This window comes from Typopeltis vanoorti, chromosome 1 (genome assembly GCF_054136105.1).
Source record: "Typopeltis vanoorti isolate ZY-2024b chromosome 1, IOZ_Tvanoo_1.0, whole genome shotgun sequence".
In the NCBI taxonomy this organism is placed as follows: Eukaryota; Metazoa; Arthropoda; class Arachnida; order Uropygi; family Thelyphonidae; genus Typopeltis; species Typopeltis vanoorti.
The window spans coordinates 163635466-163644170 of NC_143549.1; positions in this window are offsets into that span (position 1 = coordinate 163635466).

An 8705-nucleotide genomic window follows, 5' to 3' on the forward strand; every position below is an offset into this window, starting at 1 on the left:
TAACACTTTCTGTTGTTAAATTGTTAAAACATTATTTACTGTTAAAATGGTGAGAGCTAACTATGTTTAACGATTTAGAATGTTTTTACAATCCAATTACGTAATGCTAGGCAACCAAGATTATGAGTCCAGTGTATTGTCTGTTAAGTGCATGTGTTCTGGTTGGTTTGCCAGAGAAAAAAAAAAGATTTAAAAAAAAAAGACAGAAAAGGATTGAAACCCCCCACCCCCTGATAAAGGCTCTTCGCGTCATAAATGGTATTCGAACCTACGTTCGATAAATGAGTTACACAAACTTGCATGAATGCGGAAGCTTTTCGTGAGTAGGATGCACATGAAAAAATGGATTAAAACATTTAAATGAATTGGCTTACTTCATTAAAAATAGCGACATACAGTATCTGTTAACAGTTTACAATTCTTCTGTTAGAAGGCAACTAGAAAATGTACGATAACCAAGAAGAATTAATTGATGCCCGAGAATCCCGGCTACTGTATAAGCGTAAGTGCATATAGGAGTCATTTTATCCTTCCAGTGGTACGCAAATTATTCAGGGACTTGGTGTGACGAATTTTATTCAGATTCGTTATCTGAAATTCGCACAGAACTCTGAAGAGGCATTTTAATTTTGTGTGAGGATACAAAAAGACCAAACATTTCGAAATTATTATGCAATAACTCTGCTTTATATGGATGGAATTTAATAAAAATTTAGTTTTAGAATAAATAATAGCAAAATCTTCTAGTTGTTCACGTTTGATTTCAAATAGCGCATTTTTATTAGCAAAATTTGGCAAAGCGAATCGAAATGATGTTAATAATTCCACACCGGTGGGATGGAATTTAATAATGAAATTCGGTATTTAGGATCTCTGTTAAAATCTGTCGGTGTTAATTCAGTTTTGGATTTACTTGGGAGGTGTTTTATTTTGGGAAAACATAGGCAAAAATAATACAAAATTATGTGTTTCGAATGAAAGCAGGTAATTAAACAATATTGATCAGGAAGATAACCAAACATGTCTAAGTATATATTATGAGATACAGGCAGAATTAGAAATAGAATTAAAACAGACCCAGAAGATAGTTTATGAACATGCTATAGAATGAGGAACTACAGTACACTGTACTAGATGAGCCAAAAATTAACGAAGGTTTAATCGTTTAGATATCACATACTATTCTAATAAGCAAAACTCAACTAAGTTTAAGGAAATTCTTAATTACAATTAAGAATTTCCTTACTTTATAACTCCCACCCACGAAGGTTGTCAATCTATAGTATATTAGTACTGTGGGTGAGCTAAGAATGTTTTTCAATTTTCATTGATTGGTATATTTTTTTTTTGTATTTTTAATTTATTTTTTACATAATCAGGAACTCTGCTCTAGAGACCAAACATGGAACTTTTTCATGCCAATTCAGGCCTCCAATAAGCGGGACTGTGGTCTCACATTGGCCGATGAAATTTATCTCCCACCTAAAGACACTCAAAAATATCCACGATCACGGTGAGATTCGCATTCTTAGCAACATGTTGGTTTCCTATTGTTGCTGTAACAGCAGCCTGTTAGTTGGATCGGATACACTAAGCACTCGCCAATCAGATCGGAAACTTGCTTTCACGTATTTATTAAAGTAACAAAAATAAAAGTATAATAGGTATTAAAGAAAAAAAATGTATGTATTTCTGTATTAAAAAATGTGACGTAGAGTTCAGAAGCTATAATATACTAAATTAATTACTAAGATCTTAACATTAATTCGAAAATTTTCACTGCGATATTAATAACAACAACGATTAGATAGTGTTGATCTTTTTACATTTCTTAAAATGTGAAAAGATATTCATTTTAATTAGCTTTACTGCAACTTTTCAAATAAAGTTATACTTTATTTTTTCACTTAAACATTTACGAAAGTGAAAAACAAAATCGCCTTTACTTCGTCTCTGCATACCAATATGCTACTTATATTTATAGAAAATTACTTTGCACTGAAAGTGACTTCATTGCATTGTTTGTTCCTCTAGCTAAAAAATGCTGATCTGCTTTATCCAAAATGTCCTGTCTTCATACATTTTGGAATTCTTTCCGAAAGTCAGTTTCTTCTTTTTCTTATCCTTTTAATATTTCTCATGAATAAATTTATAGTGTACACTGTAATAGACTAATTTACATTATACAGAAAGAAAATTTACCAAGTTAATTTACGAAAGACGAAACTTATGGGTAAGCCTGCAGTTAAATCAGCTAGAAACTTTGCTTTTGAGATAAAGAATATTTTCATGTCACTTCGGGTCTCCAGTAAGTAATATGGCAATTATCTAGCAAAAAAAATTATCTATAACGAAAAGATTTTCGTTAACATACAAGCCGATGAGATTCGAACCCTGTCAATTGTAACGCTTTGAACATTGTTATCCTTCATCCTGTTATCCAGGATGGATGACAGGATGATGTTCATTCTGTTATCCAGGCCAGTAAGCAGTATATTGAAAAACCGTGCATAAAATCGATTTGCGCAACTCAGTAAAAACTGAGTCGAATACAGAGTGAAGAGAAGCATGCAAACTTACAGCCACAACAATTTCAGAATTATTTTAGAAATTAACTAAGTTGTAATATAATATAAACTATAAACAGAGAGATTTTGAATTTATTCACTAGTTATAATTTAGATTTTGAAATAAGCATTGATATATATATATATATATGATTAATGATTGTTACTGTCGTATGAGATCACTACGCTGCTTACTGTTAGTCTGTAGCATCCTGAAGTACCATATTTGGGGTCTCTAGAACAGAGTTCTAAAATTATGTAACACTTGTCTCATCTACAGTACTAATGCATAATTGGTTTGTAACATTTTGTGTACGAGATTCATATAAACAGGGTTATTAAAAATTACTTTTCACTTCGAAATTTTATTATTAAAAAAACAAAGCAACAAATCGGCCTCAGTTTTATACACTTATTCCATATGCGCATCATTGGTCAGTTAGCTACTCAAGTTTTCAGTACAATGGCAACTCACCATCAGAAAGTATTTGTCGTGTTTTATTTCCGCATTTATTTATTCTAAATAAATTGTGATGTGTAACTGAATTGAGGCTCATTTAATGTGTATTTTATAAAGTCTTAATGTGTATTGTTTGAAAGTGTGGCCTAAGCAACTGAAGTGTATGAAATCAATGTATTATGTCTATAAACAGAATGTGTTCTGTAGTTAGTTTATCTCTTTTATGCAGGAGAAATTAATTGAAAAATCTTCCACCGCAGTCTAAGGTCGGCTAACTCACTTTCTGTTGAAAAGTCCTTATAAATACTCCTCGTGTCCTCTATGTAGTGGTTCCCAACTTGTGCTCCGCGGCTGCTCCAGGAAAATAAAATAAATAAAAATTGAATGAAATTAAAGAATAAGAAACAAAAGGTAGAAGCAATCATTTCACAGTGAATTTTCATAGCGATAACAGTGTGATTTCATAGCGATTCTTCCGCGAGTTTTCTGTGCGTTTGACCTCTTTGTGAGTGTTTAGTTGTGTAGTTAGTAAGCGTTCACTAATAAAGTGTTGTGTTTTGAGTGTTTTGTTCTACTCGTACGTTCGAACCCCGAACTACTGCGATACATTTCCGGTAGAAAAACGTTACATTATTGATTGACTTATCTCTGTGAAGCGGGATTCTCTGCCTATACAGGTACCAAAACAAAATACAGAAGCCGTTTAAATGCAGAACCAGACATTCACCTACAATTATCATCAATTGAACCTAAAATAAGAAAAGTGTGCAAAAAAATGATACCAAAGGTGTCTCATTAAACGTTTATACGTTATTTCATGTTATGTCTTAATTTAGGCCTACTGGTGCACTACAGTGCACTCTAGTTGCACTGTAGTTAGTAAAATTAAATAGGAATTGTCTTCTATAATGAATAATAAAAATTTCGAATAACAAGTAACGAACGAATATGTATTTGAATTGAATTGGATATAATGATTAAATTGGAAGAACTGAGTTTATTGTATGGACCTTATTGTAAGACATAGATGGACATTGTCTATCTATGTCTTACAATATAAAGATATTGTAAGACATAGGGTAGGAATATCTTTACAATATAAAGATATCGTAAGACATACATTAACTTGTAAGACATGGGGTAGGCCTAAGGGGTTCTAAGGGGCTAAAATTGATTCTAAAAAGGGCTCCGCGAGTCAAAAAGGTTGGGAAGCGGGATTCTCTCTCTCTCTCTCTCTCTCTCTCTCTATATATATATATATATATATATATATATATTATATATATATTATATTATATATATTATTTTATATATATTATATTATATTATATTATATTATATATATATTATATTATATATATATTATATTATATATATATTATATTATATATATATATATATATATATATATATATATATATATATATATATATATATATATATATATATATATATATATATATATATATATATATATTCTCTACTGTTATTTATATTTATACAGGCCGTCTTATTTAAATAGGAAGTATTAAGTTCACTACTTTATTATTATATAGCATTATAATTTTAAATAAATCTGCCTAAATCTTTTTCATGCAAATTTATTTCTAGGCGATTGGAAAAATGAACCATCTTATCCTAGCAACTGTTCTAGTTAAATGAAGTCATAGATCGCTTAAAAGTAATAATAGACGCTATGTGAGCTAAACGTCTATAATGAGTTTTGAGCGAATGCATCATGACTACGATTTTCATCCGAACGGTATATCTCGTTGTCATCTTATCCTATTCCCCCTTGATTTTTAGGTTCAATTGACTGTCATGTCCAATTGAAATTAATCCTAGAGGATTAATATTATCTGCACAGTGCGTTAATTTGTGTGTGTACTTGTGGCCGGTTGTGGTACTAAATGGATTTCGGGGAATGAAATCCATTTGGTTTTTTTATTTCCCGAAAATCATTTGGTTGGAAAGACCTGGGATTCAAACCCAGGTCTTACCAACCAAAGATCATCGTCGAAACTGATTAAGCTACATTGCTCATTGTTAAATATATAAAGTAAATATAAAATTTCACAAGAATTAATTTGCAAGATACCATTTTCACCATATGACATTTGTGGAATAAATGTTAATTTTCCAGATCTGTCACTTTAAATTAAAAATCACAAATATGATTCGCGGAACATAAATAAGAACTTAAAGAGCCAAATCATTGAAAAATTGAAATTTTCTGCTACATTGCTCACCATAACACAGTTCTACTCGTATATAAAATGCCATATTAGGGTGTGCTTCAGATTTGTATATTCAATTTTGTTTGTAAATTTTGGAAAGTACAAATCAAAACGGCTAAATATTAAATTATCATTAATGGTTTATTTTCTTGATCATATGAATTAGTATAATAATATTTGGTTTACAGATCAAGTATTGATAAAATTTATTAACTCTACCAACTAGTTTCGCCACACTTTAACTATTGGCATCTTCAGGTCACTGACATATAGGCTTAAAACAATCTCACAATTATGAGTAACTGTAAAACTGACAAGAATAATTACAAATAAAATAGCATCGAACGGGAGTGAAACACGTATCGCGTGTACAAGATTAGCTAGCTTGCTAAGGAACTTCCTGTAGTTTGTGTTGAAGTTCATTTCTTGTATTTTTAGAGATCTAATTAGTGTTTCCCATATCTCTGGGAGTATTAAACCTTGATTTCCAAAGATCTGTACTAAGATCTCCAAAAGACAACCATCCTTTCTATAAATATGCTGGTGTTTATAATATTCCATGCTCATGTGGCTCAAGTTATATCGGACAGACTTCAAGAAGCCTCGAAATCAGGCAAAAGTAGCACATTGGCTACGTAAAAAACAACAGACAGGACATTTCTGGCCTATCGTCTCATTTCTCTACAATGTTTCTAACTATGTCATCGAATGGAACAAAAGCTGTTCTCGTTACATAGAGGAAAACTACCATTCAAGAATTTTCAAAGACGCAGCCACAGTTGCTCGTTCTACTGTTAACCTTAACAGAAATCAAGGTTTAATACTCCCAGAGATATGGAAAATACTAATTAGATCTCTAAAAATACAAGAAATGAACTTCAACACAAACTACAGGAAGTTCCTTAGCAAGCTAGCTAATCTTGTACACGCGATACTTGTTTCACTCACGTTCGATTCTTGTCAGTTTTACAGTTACTCATAATTGTGAGATTGTTTTAAGCCTATATGTCAGTGACCTGAAGATGCCAACAGTTAATGTGTGGCGAAACTAGTTGGTAGAGTTAATAAATTTTATCAATATTTGATCTGTAAACCAAATATTATTATACTAATTAAATTATAGTTTGTTGTATTGACTGTATATGACTGCAACTAAAATTTCTTTGCATTCTGGTGGTAAAAATGTTCATTTAAGTTTGTTTGTTTTTTTAATTCCGCCCCTCTTTCATTGAAACAGGCCATAATCAGTTTAAAAAGAAAATTATCGCTGGAATAATCTATTAATGCAACTCACGGCCACATAATTTGCTTTTCACCTGACAACATTAGCTGTTGGCGAATTAGTCGATTTCAAACGGAATTTTTCAAGAGGAAAACAAATCCATCACTCACTCAGAAACATGATTTTTAGTGTCAACAAATGCATCCATTAACCATTCATGCAAATTGACATCTTCAATTCTAATTCAATTTTCTAATCATACCGTTACCACTCCAAATAGACTTATATCTACGGGTGGAAAGCTATTAAAATTGGAGCCTGTGTAGCTCAGTGGATGTGGCGTTTGCACACCACCGCGCTTGGCCGCACGAAGGAAGACTTGGTTTCGAGTCTAGTCGGCGACTAGAGGAAATTTTTCTAAGCCTTTTTTCGACCGGTTCCCGAGTTAGTCGATCTCTGGCACGGGCAAGCAGGTTTTTCCTCCCGGAAACTCGGGTTTTTCGTCCTGTAAACTCAAGAAAATCGACCGTAGAACCCACATTATTTCAGACATTAAATATATTGTGTTAGGGTTAGGGACCACGAGATGGCGGCACATTTGAGCCGTCTCTCTTCACTGCGTACCGCTTAATTAGTGATAGCATTGGGCCATCTATCGCTGATTGGTACCAGTGGAGATTGAACTGCCCACTCAGTCTCCGAAAAGTTAGATAGGGCTAAATGGCCTCGCCTACTCCCATATACGGGAATAAAAAAAAAGGCGTTAGCTGATTTTTTTTTTTTTATAATAATAATAACTTCACTGCTTATGCGCGGAAAAGAAGTTATGCAATCTCTGCAAATTTAAACAACATTGAAGAGTTTTAGACCTATCCAGAACCGGAAACCCATATAGTTATAGCGGATGCGGAAGTTGAGATTCATATAAAAGCATAATGAACACGGCACCTGATGTGATATGTTTAAGGCTACCCAATACACCCTCACTTTAGATAGCATTAATTTAGTAGTCATTCGTCCAGAATGACATTATCACTGGAGATGGTAGACGCTGATAAAATTATTTGTACGAACTTTTCATTCTGATTTAAATGGAATTCAAGTCCATTTCCGCCTCACCTATTTGCGATTCCATGTATCCGGATGAAGTGCATTTTATCATTCACTAAACTAGCATTAAAATAATTCGATAATTACGTAACAAGTAGAGATCGAAGTGTTTAAATGTAACTTTTAAATTTTGGAACTGCATACCCTTAAAAACTTGTAGAGGATTAATTATGTCATTTCAGCACAATCAACAAGCTTTATTCTGTAAATATTCACTGATTACTGGATGTTTCATCATGTCAGTTATAGATATAATTAGCACTGAGACAGTAGGTTTAAGGTACATGCAGTTTATAGATGTAATAATCATAATGATCAAGGAATTTTTACTTTTGCGGCAAGTTTGATGTTTTGATTTCATTTCTGGTAAAGAATAAGCGGTATTTGTTATTCTCTTTCTTGCAGAAAGAGAATAACAATACAGTTACTGTGTAACGTATTGGAGTAGAAATAGGTCCAATACGTTACACAGACTCTTATTTTAGTAACATTTTATATGTGACAGGAAGATTAAAACAAATCGCTCTTCTTTATGTTTCTTCTTTTATTTCATTCTGTTTTCTTAGTCTTTCTTTCTCATCACCATTTCATTATTTAGCATGATCACTTTGTATACTATCCTTTTAGTTTTTGTCAGCTTTGAAAAGCTGACAAAAACTAAAAGGATAATATACAAAGGATTTTCTTTAGAGAAACCTGACTTTTTGTCAGGTTTCTCTAAAGAAACCTTTATTATTTCTTTATATTTTCATTTACCAAGTTCAGCTAAATGTAGCACCACCACGACCTACATCTCCCTAAACCAGGGGTGGCCAACCTATGGCGCATGCGCCAAAAGTGGCGCATTGCATGATTAGAAGTGGCGCACTAAACCGCAGAGAAAAATTTAAAAAATGTTTGCATACAATTTATATATATGTATAAACACACAATTAACGTACCACTGAATTCTAGAGTGCTCACTTATTATACTTGTTTGATCTTGAAGCAACAGGCACCGGCAAATGCTGACATGCGTCACCAGTTACTCAATCAGTTTACAGCTGGCTCTCGTGTCATAACGTTCGATGAACTTCTGATTCGATGTGAGTGAACAATTCTGTGTTTTC